This window comes from Grammomys surdaster, unplaced genomic scaffold (genome assembly GCF_004785775.1).
Source record: "Grammomys surdaster isolate TR1022 unplaced genomic scaffold, NIH_TR_1.0 213, whole genome shotgun sequence".
Lineage (NCBI taxonomy): Eukaryota > Metazoa > Chordata > Mammalia > Rodentia > Muridae > Grammomys > Grammomys surdaster.
Window position 1 is genome coordinate 1,070,083 of NW_021604658.1, and position 12,370 is coordinate 1,082,452.

At 38.3% G+C, this 12,370-nt stretch overlaps 1 protein-coding gene across 1 annotated transcript in view; it reads left to right on the top strand.

Moving 5' to 3' along the window:
• The window catches only part of Acaca (acetyl-CoA carboxylase alpha), a 266,070-nt gene that overhangs the window by 186,632 nt on the left and 67,068 nt on the right, over positions 1-12,370 (top strand). The window lies entirely within an intron of this gene.

Genomic DNA, 12,370 nt, shown 5'->3' on the forward strand with positions numbered 1-12,370 from the left:
GGTTGGTTGGTTGGTTGGTTGGTTGGTTGGTTGGTTGGTTGGTTGGTTGGTTTGTTTTTGAGACAAGGTCTCATTCACTACATTTGCCTGGGTGGCCTAGAACTCATACATAGACCAGGCTGGTTTTAAACTCTGCCTGCCTTCTGAGTGCTGGGATTAGAGACATATGGCACCACGCCTGCCTGATTTTGATAGTTATTAAAACCTTAAAGTTGGGTAGAGAGGGTCAGGGAAAGATTCTGGAATGACTTGAGGAGAAAAATAATATGATCAAAATATATTTAAATTTTTTAAAATAAAAATGAATATAATAAATTATTAGACACTAAAAATAATAAAACTTTTAAAAATAAAAAAACCACATTTCTAGCCATGTATTGTGTCACACAGCACCATTTGGAGACTGAGGCAAGAAAATTAGTTCAGAGTTAACCTGAGCTCTGTGACTCTCTGTCTTAAAAAAAGCAAAAGACAAAAAAAAACCAGAAAGCCTTTTCTAAGATTGATAGCCTTTCTCATATAGTGCCATGTAATAATGACATAAAGGTATATTCTTGTGTGTCCCCTTATCTCCATGTAGTAAGAGTTATAAGATTTTGATTATGCTTCTAAGATACAATTATAGCGATGATAAAACTATTAACACATCTAAAAATACAAATGTTTTATCACAGGTTCAGCTAAATATTTTAAGGAATAGCTAAAGTTATTCCTTAAAATAATCCCTATCTGAGTGTTTTCGATGAGCAAGCTAGCTGATCACTGGAGATACTATATGAATTTTTTCCGTTGTGTTCAGTATCTTAGTTTTGGTTCTTAGGAAATAGGGTCTCTCTATGTAGCCCTGGCTGTCCTGGAGCTCACTTTGTAGAATATGCTGGCCTTGAACTTTGTCTCTGCTATTATTAAAGGCATGTGCCACCAAGCCCAGCTTCTGTATCCTTTTCTAAAATATTTGTTTTGTGTATAAGGTTTATGGCTTTTCAATACCACAGTACAGGCAGCAAGAGCAGGTGATTTGCTTCTAGGATAGAGAGACAAGCACTGGACCAGACAGAGAGGCTTAGAGTAGTCGGAGATCTTCCGATCTGGTGCCTCAACAAATGGCAAGAAGACAGGGTGGAAGTGGCAGCTGCTGCCGAGAGTAAATGCGTATGCATCGACACACAGAGTTGAAGCAGAGCTTCTGTCTACTGTATGGTTTCTGCTCACAAGCCCCTCAGCAGGAAAGAAAAGCTTCGTTGTGTTAGTCTGCAATTTTGATTCAGTGAATAGCTATTGAGGAGTAGAAAGTACCCTTGTGAACATGAGGCTGAGAGTAAAACAGTTTTAACTAATGTAATTAAAACACAAAATGAGATTTTTTTTTTTATGCCATGTGAAATGCTAGCTGCAGTGCTGTGTGAAACCTCTTGCCATGATCTTTCTTCTCCTGCTTTCTCTCTGTACTCATTCTGTGTCTGAGCGAATGGAGACTGGGGGAGTAGTGAAGTCCCAGAGGGACAGAGCTCTGTTCTTGCTGAAATTACAAGCACAGAGCTGCCTGGGCATGAACATGTAGTGTTTACTCTGCCAGTATGAATACAAATAGTCTTATTATACGGAACTCTGTACCCAAAGACGACCACACACACACACACACACACAGGAACAAAAAAAAAATTAAAGATTTTTTTTAACCCCTTTAAGACCTAACAAACCTTAGAATAAAAGGAGCGGCTACTGTGGTAAGTGGCAGTATACAGTGGTGACCATGAGTTTTCCTTCACCCAGTGGCTTTGAAATCAGAATGCAAATGTGAAGATAGCCATTGCTCTGTATCACCTTTTCCATTATTCTATCTTCCTTTTCTTAGTTACGTTTTCTTTTTTTCTCTTTTCCTTTTTTTCAGATGACTGACTAGGATTGAGCCTGCATGTTAGCTTGCTGTTTCTGAACCTGAGAGTTCAGGAAGAGTGAGGCTGCTGTTCTTTTGTGAACAGTCAATAACTGATGCCCAGGGTGGCTGGTGAGGTCAATGACCTTAGCCAGATTATAGGACATGGCATGACAGGAATGGGGTTAAGGTATTAGAATCAAGCTCTGTTACCAGTAGTAGGACACAATGGAGTGTGTCCTTCAAGAGACTAGTCTAAGGATGGAGTTTTAGCATTTGACTCTGAGGGACAGCTGTATGTAAAAGATGACGAGGTGTCACTAAGATCTATCTCTGCTGAGCCCACTTTTATCAGGGAACATTGACTTTCCACTACTGCAGTTTAATTTTCTTTGGTCAAAGAGACAAGTTTGTCATGAACCTAGCACTCTACATATTACCTGAGGAATGATAGGAGAGAACAAGGAGGGCTCCTTCTCATGGGAGTTGGGGCAAATCTGTCCTTTGCCAAAGAGAATGGGCATCAGGACAGAGCCGTAAGGAATAGTTCTATTTAAGAAGGAATAAAAAATTGACCTGTTAATGTTCTGAAAGCCAAGGCTCAATGTAAATGCACTGATGCTACGTAGACATTAAATCATCATAATGTAATGTTCTCCAGAGTGACGGCTCTACCAGGTCATCATTGTGGGTGACAGTGAATTACCTTGAAGTATTGGAGTTTCTGGGTTTAAAAGTCAGCACATGGATGTAAGAATTGAAGGTAAAACAAGAGACTCTTGCATAGTTTTTCCATGAATTGAGATGTTTCTCCCTATAGCCAGAGGCAAAAATTGTGCACTTACTAGACCATCGTGTCCTGGTTGGCCAGCCTGTCTTCCCCTCTTTCTTCCTAGGATGGTAAGTAGGTGAAAGGTGATAGGACCAGAACTTGGACCAATTCAGTTCCATTTAGTTTTAGGTAACCTGTCTGCTGCTTGAGGAAGATATTGGCTATTTCAGCAGAAATGTGACCTGCATTCTGAACACTTGTGCCTGTGCTAAGAACACAAGAAATAGCTTTTCTGGCTCTGTGTTAGCTTACTCCTTCCTGTTTTCCTGCTGTCCCTTCCCCCATCAAGAAAGATGTAACTAAAGAAGTACCACCTAATTCCTGATTAGAAGTACAGGATACTTTCTTCTCATTGTGAGATTTGAATGGCATTGCATTTAATATGAATTTAGAGTGGGAATATGAATGACGTGGACCAAATCTGTGAACTACATTATTTGCAAATAGCTCTAAAGATGAGTTGCCTGGATTTTCTTAATAGTTTCAAGTAAAGATGAAAATTGAGGAATATGTGATTGCAACAGAAACTAAACTGATTTCCTTTCTCGCAGCCCCAGTGCTGCAGTGATGAGCACTGTATGTAAATCCACAGCTAGATGAATGTGTGCTCTGGAGCCACAGGGAGACGCAGCTATCCATCCAGCCTGCGCTACTACTTGTGCTTTGAGGAGTCAGTGTCATCCTTCTGCCAGTTTGCTAACCTATTTTGATCACTCAGTGGAAGCTGTAATTGCAGGTGGGAACATTTTGAGTAATACTTCCCAATGCAGCATAACTGCTTTCTGCACTAAACCCAGTTATTAAAAAGCTCAGGCTAAGACTAGCGGCTGCAATGGACTTGACAGTGAACAACTCAACTTTGCCTGCTAGGAAAAAGAAAAATCCTGGCTTTCATGTGGTTACATTTGTGTGTGTGTGTGTGTGTGTGTTTGTTTGTTTGTTTTATTTTGTTTTGTTTTGTTTTTTTGAGATAGGGTTTCTCTGTATAGCTTTGGCTATCTTGGCTATCTTGGAACTCGCTGTGTAGGCTACACTGGCCTGGAACTCATTGAGATTCACCTGCCTCTGCCTCACAAGTGCTAGTGTTAAAGGGATGAGCCACCAATTGGCTGTTACATTCTTAATTGTTCTGAAAATTAAATAATTTGTTCTGAAAATTAAATAAATCCACTTGCATTTTGTTTGTTTGTTTATTTATTACAGTTGCACTGAATCAGCAATTTGTACTGATGAAAATGTGGTCAGGAGGCAACTCTTGCAGTAACTTTAGTGCTGGTGGAAACCAAATCCCTAGAACATGGGATTTTAGCACTCCTTCACATTGCTCTTATTGTAATGAAAAACTGGAAATGAGAAAACACTGTACTTAGAAGTAGTTATAGCAGTGAGGTATAGTAAATGCAACCCAAAACAGGAGTGATAATAATAGACTGCAATCCTAGCATGGCCTAAGAATTTTTCCTTCAGGCTTGTTGTTGTTCTGGAAGGAACGTGCATTGCACATTTACTGCATCTTAGTAGTCCCCTCTGCGTAAGCCTCCATGCTAGGGAATCTGAGCGGCTCCGAGGCTTTGTGTTTCAGATGGGCACTAGGTGTCAGGGTTTTCCCTCCTCTTCCCTTTAATAGAAAGATGGCTTTTTAAATTCCCCTGCCTGATGAGGCAAACCTACTTGTTTCCTTCATTCCTTTTTATTTTTTACCTTGTTGTTGGCATGGTAGGTTTTCTTCTAATGTTCCTTTTGGCATTTCAACTCTGGTTCAATATGTGTTGAGCCTACCTCATAAAGTGGCACATAGCTTTTTTAAAAGAAGAATGCTAAATAGGAAATAAATTCATATAAATTAAAATTTAAAGGCTAGCAGCTATCATGGTTGATATGTTTATTTCATTTTCTGCTTTATGTTCTCTGGTGGAATGGTACAGATAGTAGATATTAGGAATTCAGCTTTGAAACTACTTCTTATATCAGTATTTAAGTATCATTAATTGTTTATAGTGTGCTAGCATCCTATTTATTTATTATTTATTAGGTATGTGTGTATATGTATGAGAGAGAGACAGAGACAGAGATTATATGTGCATTTATGTGTACTCTGGCCCACATGTGGAGGTCAGATTCCAACTTGTGAGAATCCATTCTCTCTTTCAACCATGTAGGTTTCAGGTCTCAAACTCAGGTTAGCCGTCTTTGTGTCAAGTGCCTTTACCTACTGAGCCTCTTGACCAACCCTCTTGTATTTTTTTTTTAATTATAAAGTACTTTAAACAGTATAGAAAAATATTTTTTAAAAATGATTTAATAGAAACTCCATCAACTACGAACCACTAAGATCCTACTGTTGTGACTGTACTTTACACTTTGAGGCTATATTTCTTTGAAAGTTTTCATTTGAACATTAAAAAAAGAAGAAGGTTTCCTAGCATTTTGGAGGCAGAAGCAGGCAGATCTTGTGAGTTTGAGGCCAACCTGGTTCACATAGTAAGTTCTAGGACACCCAGGGCTATGTAGAAAAATTATCTCAAGAAAGAGAGGAGTTGGGGGAGCGGAAAGAGAGAAGAAAAGAATGTAATAATAGGAAAAAGAGGTTGAGGAGCCAAAATAAGCCTAGAATCTTAGATGGCATTCATCTGTAGATGTGTACTGACTGCTCTGAGGCCAGGCACTCTCCATCCTTAACAAAGAACTTGTCTGTGATGCTCCATTTTCATTGTCAACCTGACTGGCGCTGTAATCACGGAGGAGACACACTTCTGTCTCAGACTAACATCTGAGGTGTTTCCAGAGAGATTTATCTCCTGAAGGAAGTCCTTTCCCTGAATGTGGTGACCCATTTCCCATGGAATAGGGACTTTATTGAAGCTCTCTGGTTCCTGGCCTAAAACATGATGTACCAATTACATCCCTGTGTCCAGGTCTTCCCACCATGATGAAGTGTATCCTTTCTTCAACCCAAGCTAAAATGAACTCCCCTTAAGTTTCCTTTAGCTGGGTATTTGGACACAGTGATGAGAAAAGGAACTGCTACAGCTTAGCTTACCATGGACTCATTCTCGTGAAACCCATTATTGTCTAAAATTACCTGGAGAGTATGTGTGTGCTTGTTGGCTTAAATACAAAAATGATTGCTTGTTTCTCTCGAACATGGGATGGACCCAAGTATTTTTCTAGTTTAACACTATGTTTTTATATATTACTTTTTAACTCAACCTCAAATTAGCTTCAAGATTGTGAAGCTAGTCTCAATAAATTTTATTGTGTTTTCTTTAGATCTTCTGAAATTAGTTTGCCTTTTAAAATGGTGAATATTAAGTCAGTGATGTTTTGTTAGATATGTATTAGAAAAGTAGCTCATTTGATTTGTACTGTCCTGAAGTTGAGCTCTGAAAGAGCCCTTAGAGAAGCAGAAGACAAAGGCTAGAAAGATAGCTCAGCTGTTAGAGGCAGACTTACAACCAAAAATACAAGAAAAGCAGAGGACCATGAACTCTGAACTTACTGAGAAATCAAAACCACCAATCTATACTTGAAGGAGGGAGAACATCTTTAGGTAAACTTGAAATCTTTAGCAGATGGGGGTCATATACCTCTAGGTGTACATAATACTCATAACTCGTATTTGAGAACAAAGCCTTATTTTCTATGAAGGGCTTTAAGAGGAGGAAGAAGAAAACACTGACTCCTATTCCAAAGATAGCAGATGAAGTTCAGTGATAAAGCACTTGTCTGACATGGACAAGGCTGTGGGTTCAGTCCTAGCCTCAGGACCTTACAAGATAGAAAATCTAGAGAAACATATATTATGTGATATTTACAAATGTTATGCTCTTACCTTACCCCTAGTCTAAGTGAGCATATTTGGTTCTATGCCTTTGTCTAAAATGATCTTCTATCCCTTCAATTAGAAAATGTTTGAGGCTAATTTTGAAAAATAAGTCTGTCCAAATGGAATTACTTCCAATGAATTTCTAATATTGTTCTTTTGGGTACATATGCTTTTCTTAGAATTCCTTCCAAATGTTTTTTTGTTAGTATTGGAGATTTCACATCTGGTTATTTAGTTAGTTTTGACTGACTGTTAACAAACCAAAGTTCAGTGAGCTCAATTAACTGAAAGTCCCAAAGTTATTGTTGTCCAGTAGAGCAGGACTTTTTCTCATCCTATCCAGATTTCAGTACTAGAGATAGGCCTCAGAAGAATACTCTTGCGAGCTGTTTTTATGTATTGTAAGTTTTAAGATTTTCCTGGGGACTTGGGGATGTGGTATAGTACCCTATGTCAAGAAGCTGCAGTTCCATCTAGAGGCAGCAGATGACTCACCAAAATGAGGCATGGTGCACCAGAGATGAACATCTGTTTGCCTGGTTAACAGGCAATGCTTCCAAAACTACAGTAGGCCTAACTTAGTGAACTTCTATGTCAGTTAACCCTGTTTCATTTCTTAAATCCATCGCCTGTATGTATTTGATTGTGTATTTAAAAAATTAAATTTCGGGACTGGAGAGATGGCTCAGTGGTTAAGAGCACTGACTGCTCTTTCAGAGGTCCTGAGTTCAAATCCCAGCAACCACATGGTGGCTTACAACCATCCGTAATGAGATTCGATGCCCTCTTCTGGTGTGTCTGAAGACAGCTACAGTGTATTCATATATAATAAATAAATAAATCTTTAAAAAAATTAAATTTCTGAGTATAGATATGTAAAATTACTATGATTTCATGTATGTAAATATCACAAGTAGAAATTATTCCCTAGTACAAGATTATTATTGTAATCTTTGGTCATATTTTCATATGGCTGAAATTTTTCATATAGAAATAAGTTTTCAGTTGTCAAGAAAGTTGTCTTGAGCTCATGTGATTGTTTGACATTAGCACTGGCACACAATGTTCTGGCAGATCATGCAGCATGGAAAGGCCCCGACTATTTGTGGCATAGTTTTCACGAACAGGACAAATTAGATCAAATATCACACTGCCTTGTGGCTTAAAAATACAACTTTTAAATATTTTCTTGTATTTTGTTATATTTTAATTATGGCAATTGCTTTTGATAGTTTCTAATTAAAAATACAGCTTTGCCGGGTGGTGGTGGCGCACACCTTTAGTCCCCGCACTTGGGAGGCAGAGGCAGGCGGATTTCTGAGTTCGAGGACAGCCTGGTCTACAGAGTGAATTCCAGGACAGCCAGGGCTACACAGAGAAACCCTGTCTCAAAAAACAAACAAACAAACAAAAAATATAGCTTTAATTTGCTATATTTAATTTAAAAGGGAAAAAGGTAACATATTGATGTAAGTTCCTTAAAAAAGAAGCCCATGTTCAAGTTTATTCTCTCTGAGTCTTGTTTTTTTTTTTCATTTTTGTGATTCAATGCCATTTGAACTGTGACAGTCTAGGGTTCTTTGTGCTCTCTCCAGAGCCTTGCAAGTAGTCATCTTTCAGGCATTAGCAGAGTTAGAACATGTAGGCTTTAACATGGGATACATGTTAAAAATAGCCACCTCAGCCACTAGCCAGCCTCAGTCTATATGAGGAAGTGTTGTTACAGCTGAGCTTAAAGTGTGGAGAGAAGAAAGCAACTGTGGCAAAGATTCCCTCTCTGCTCCTACAGCCTGGCAGGGCTGACGGGCGCCCCATTACACCCTCAAAAGTAAACCTGTCATGTTTTGCCCCCTAGCTTTTCCTTCACATTTCTCTGTTGAGCTTCATGTTATAGCTTCATGACAACAGCAGCAGCTTTGGGAAGTGCCTGTGTGCACTTGAACATTGTAGTCGCACTGATAGTACAATTAATGTTGATGTCAATTTTGGTGCTAATTTTGGGTCATGATTAGTGTTGACACTGTATGTCAGACTAATGGCATTTTTGGGTACCACCAGAATAAATGTTAATATTATCATATTTTTTAGTATCTGTTATAGTAACATTAAACCAGGGTCTTCCTAGGAGAAAAAAGTACATATATAGATAGATAGATAATGCCTTTCTCTATTGCTGGTGTTACTCAGCGAGAAAATGACATCTCAGGGCAGAATCCTAATCACTGTTTGGAGCATCAGAAATAATGATCACCTCTGATCGGAGGTTGTGAATAATTCATTTGGTTTGATTTTCATGTCCTGTCCAGTGATACTTTTCAAACCAAATGTGTTTCTACAGGAAAATAATGGTCCCACTTCTTATGGAAATACCATGGCACAAATCATTTTACCCACATAAAAACAGTTAAATAAGACTGTTCTCTTCTGCTTGCTTTCCCCTCCCTGCTCCCTCCTCCCTCATTTGAGCCTGTTTATTCCAGGATCAGAGAGTAGCCAGAGAATTATTTTCTTCCTCAGGACTTGCATAAAGAAAATAAACACTTTCTAGCTCCTTTCTAGCTTATTCACTGTAGCTCTTTTGGCCCATCTCCCCTTTCACCTTAGGATGAGTAGTTAGCTTGAATTGATAACCCTATGCCTAAGAAGTCTGCTCACTGAAAGTTCCGTTATGAAAAAAAAAATGTATCTGAAATTTAGTATTTTAAAACTTACTTGTGGCTATCTGCATCAGTGAAAACATACTTTTCAGTGGTAACTACTTAGACAGTGCTGTAGACAGGATTTGGCCAAGGAAGAGAATGCTTGATGCTGCCAGCACCAAGAAGCCCACTTGGAAACTCATTAGACACAGACCTGCCCACTCAGACAAGCAGTCACAGGTTGCCCTTCTGCGGCTTTTCAGTTCTCTTCAGGCTTCTGTTCTGGAGTTTCTTTTCCTTCTTTTTCTTTTCTTCTCTTCTCTCTTTTTTTTTTAAACCAAGTTTTATGTACATAAAAGAAGGAAAAAGAGGATTCAGTGATGCATTTTTCTTGGTTAGTATACAAGGCTGTTGATTGGGCTTAGGTGAAGTCAGTCAGTGCTACATTTCTAATCACATTGTCACACTGTGTATATTCTTATAGAATTGTAGCCATATTCTTATAGAATTGTAGTCAATTCTATAAGAATAGGAAATCTTCATAGACCCACAGATATAAAGTAACTGGACTGAAAAACTTAACAGTGTCCTAATTAAATGGGAAAGGGAGGATATAACTGACTTTTGATGTAGTGGCTGAATCCTCTGAGACAAAGCTATTCTTAAAATATTTTGAGTCATTTCTCTTGACTGTCATAACCTCCCAACTCCCACCCCCCTCTTTAAATCAAGGGCAAGAGGAAGCATTCTTCAACCTAGTGTTCAATCATCAGACGAAGTGTTTTGCATTCAGAAACCATTTTCAGTATCAAATTCAATTTTGTCAAGTGATTAGTTGAGTTTGGTAGAGAATAATTTAAAAATACAAAGCTGGAAATGGCCATGGTGCTTCTGCACCAGAGGAATGCAGTTGCTGTTTTCCAGCTGCTGTCCTAGGTGCCCGTGTGTTCCAACTGGATTGTTGTGTTAATGTCTTTGCAGCTGTTACAGATCTGTGCCTGTTGACACTGTGTTCCTGCCCAGGACTGCTAAGAGACATAGGGAAGTGGGAGCTGATACTTGCCTGCCTGTCAGTGCTAATGCCCTTTTATGTACATACGTTTGTAAGCTCCTTAGTCCTTTTCAAGACGAAAGGCTCTGTATAAATATAAGCTTTCGATTTTAGTACATGTTTGTAATACATGTGGTACAGTCCTAAATATGTATTTAGCTGATAGGCACTGTTCTTGTCTATTATACAAATATTGACTTTAAAAGTATAAATATGTATTTAACCATCAGACCAGAAAAACACAGAGAAGCAGTTACTTCTCAGGTAGAGATATTAATATTGTATAAACCTGTGTATATATATGTTTACATTCTACCACAGCACCACAGAACACTTCTCTTTTAAGAATAAAATGATAGCCCCAACAGCCCAAGAGAGTGTTTTCTGATTGTTTTGAGATGGGCTCTTGCTTTATAACCCTGAGTTACTTAGAACTTAAAGCCATACTCCCTCTGCCTGCTAAGGGCTGGGTTTATAGGTGTGCCCCACCATGTCTGACTAAATTTTTTTATTTTGTAAGATAAAATCTTGCAGTGTAATTCTTGCTTTCCAAGTGCTGGGATAACATCTATGCACCAACACACTCAGAGTCTAGGTATTTGGCTTCTGAGTCTATACCCTTAAATACCACACTGTTTTGTTGATTACAGTTATAATATGCATGTATTTTTGTGTCCTTTTCTACTTGTATACTATATCATAGGTAATTTTAAATTCATAACCTTCAAAGCCATCACTTTGTTTTTGAGATTAAGAGAATGTTTTAATATAGAAATAATCAAGAATTTTTGTTTTGTTTTGTTTTGTTTTTGTTTTTGTTTTTCAAGACAGGGTTTCTCTGTGTAGCCCTGCTGTCCTGGAACTCACTCTGTATACCAGGCTGGCCTTGAACTCAGAAATCCACCTACCTCTGCCTCCCAAGTGCTGGGATTAAAGGCGTGCGCCACCACCGCCCAGCTAAGAATTGTTGAATTGGCTGAACATATTTTCCCAGACACAAACCTAGCCTCTACAGTCTCCCCTGTCTTTGACATGTTTTCACCCATGATTCCTATACCCACTAAATCCCAGGAGCATGTTCTTCTTTGTGCCTTGTCTCCATTCTTTTCTTGCCCCACCTGTCAACATTTGAGATGTCAAGACCAGGCATTTAACAGTTTCATGATTGTAATGCTATTCAGAATACTAACAATGGCCAGGCGGTGGTGGCGCACGCCTTTAATCCCAGCACTTGGGAGGCAGAGACAGGTGGATTTCTGAGTTTGAGGCCACCCTGGTCTACAGAGTGAGTTCCAGGACAGCCAGAACTACACAGCCCTGTCTCAAAAAAAAAAAAAAACCAAAAAGTATATGTGTATATATATATATATATGTATATGTATATGTATATGTATATGTATATGTATATGTATATGTATATATACTTTTCTTTGCTATCCAATTTTCTTTGCTTCAAAAGTAAGTGTGTGTGTGTGTGTGTGTGTGTGTGTGTGTGTGTGTGTGTGTGTAAGAAAGAAAACAGTATTCAGTACAGTATAGAGAGTTCATTAGGCATGGCAGAAGCCCAGGCTAGTCTGGAACTTCGAGTTTAATTCTCCTGCCTCTGCTTTCAGAATGCTGGAAGTATACATTTGCACTATTTTAATAAGTGTAGACCCAGAAACAATAGTATGCATTCTACCACTAAACTATACTCTTTATATCCCCTTGTATTAACATCATGTAATCATACTAGAATTATCAAAATGAAGAAATTATCAGTGTTTCAGATTTACAAATGAGTTTGTTGTGAATTTTACAAGTTTCTTTTCTAATAATATCCTTTTTCTATTCCAGAATCCAATCCATGAAACCACATTACAGTTAGGGATCAGTGACATTTATGTTTATGCTATAATTAATATTCACAATCCATATTGTATTCAACTGAAGACAGTAATAATATTCTGAACTATACTTCTATAATTTCTCTAGTAAAGAACAGCATTTCTTTTTCTGTGAACCTTACCTTAAAAAGTAAATAATTCTCACTAGCTATAAAAACAAGTTCAGTGGTCGCATATGTGCATAATGTATATGGAGCTATGCTTTGAGTCCCCAGCAAATCCCCCTCCTAAAAGTTACTCTGCGCCCCCCTTTCTTTATG